The sequence below is a fragment of the Cornus florida genome, unplaced genomic scaffold, assembly GCF_030987335.1.
Source record: "Cornus florida cultivar Cherokee Brave unplaced genomic scaffold, ASM3098733v1 CherokeeBrave_3.0.0_Hap2_Chr10, whole genome shotgun sequence".
In the NCBI taxonomy this organism is placed as follows: domain Eukaryota; kingdom Viridiplantae; phylum Streptophyta; class Magnoliopsida; order Cornales; family Cornaceae; genus Cornus; species Cornus florida.
The window spans coordinates 117,682,139-117,684,017 of record NW_026775580.1 but is presented as its reverse complement, the minus strand read 5'-3'; positions in this window follow the sequence as shown (position 1 = coordinate 117,684,017).

The window sequence follows — 1,879 nt, the reverse complement described above, 5'->3', positions numbered from 1 at the left end:
TTATTGTAGATCCCTTAGCAAGATGCCTTGTTCTTGGATCTCCATCTTCTTGGTAATTGTTTTGCCTTTAGGAATCACTCATAAGCCTCCATGAATGACCTTGGAAAACTAGGCTTGTGGGAGCCTCCATTAGATGAGAACATAAACCCTAATTTTCTAGAGAGAGAAAATAAATTCCTTTTTCCTTCTCATTAAAAATCACACCCTAAAATATACATAGACCATGTATATTTATAGGCAACATAAAAATAAAGAAAAGGAAACAACAAATCCTTCTCCATCTCTAATTCATATGTCTCAAATCTAATATGATTCCAATATCAAGTTGGGCTATGAGTGAGAATCCATTGGGCCTATTATTTTATTGGCTACAATGAATTAATAATTGGCCCGGTCTATGGACCCAATTCAATTAATTCATAAATTAATTTCTACTCCACTAAAAGAAATTAATTGAACTCCAATTAAATAATAAATAACCTCTAAGTCAATATTGCACTTTGACCCCTCTATGCATAATTAGTTATCGGATAAATAAAGCCATCAATCCGACTACTTAATTAATATATCTATTTTGGTACCTCTGATTATTTCTGGCTCGATCACAATAAAACATTTGTTTGACAAAAATAATAATTTAAATAAATAAATATATAATAAATCATTTTGTCTAAAAACACACGAAGGCCTTCGAATTTACTTTGTGATCAACCATAATCAATACAAAATAAATACAAGTAGCAATGATGCAAATATTAAAAATATAACCCTCTAACTATTAATTACATAACTACCCAAAGTGTCGGTCTAAGGATCCCGAAGAATCTGCCGAACAAATCAAAGTAATTATTAATTAATAAAAGAGTCTATACTTTTCTCATGCTTAAGAGTCAAATGCCATGACGGTGATAGGGAGTAATTACATACGACGGCTCTCGCAATATATCTCAACCTAACGCGGATCCAGTTCAAGTCTTAATTAATTATGAGTCCATCCATAATTACCGACTATGAACAATTTATAATTACTATTTATATATCATGCATTGATTGCCATCACATACATATATATAAATATTTCTTGTAATTACATAGACACTATCAATTTCATAGTGAATCGAAACATAATACATTGAATTCACCAATTATATAAATCATAAATATTTCAGATATGTCAGTAACATATGTCATTATAATCCAGATAGGAATTTGCTATGACAGGGCATATAAATCCCAACAGCTCCCACTTGCCCTCATAGCCAATTCAAATTGCACCTAACTCCAATGTTATCCAGATGATAATCAAAATTATTGATCAATGACACCTTTGATAATGGATCAACAAAGTTGTGTTCCAATGCAATGTTCTAACTACAAGTGCATTTTCTTGCCGGACAATATCATGTAGAACATGATACTTCCTCTCAGTGTATCTTGTTCCTCTATGGAACCTTGGGTCATTGGTTTGGACTACTTCTGCACTATTGTCACAACATAGCTCAATAGGCAGGCTAGTATACTCCACAACCTCTAAATCAGTGAGATCAAACTAATAGGCTTCCTTTGCCGCCTTTAAGGCTGCAATATATTCCACCTACAGGTTTGAGTCAGCAATTGAAATCTGCTTAACAATCTACCAACTGATCTCCCTTCTATTAAGTGAACATACACTAAATCATGAACCTCATAGTATCTACTTCTGATTGAAAATCAGAACTAGCATACCTGACTAGGACCATATCATCACATTCATAAATGAATATGATATCATTGGTTCTCCTTAGGTACTTAATGATATTTTTCACAATAAACCAGTTGTCAAGTCCAGTATTGGACTGATCTCTACTGACTATCCCTACTATGTAGCGGATGTCCTGTT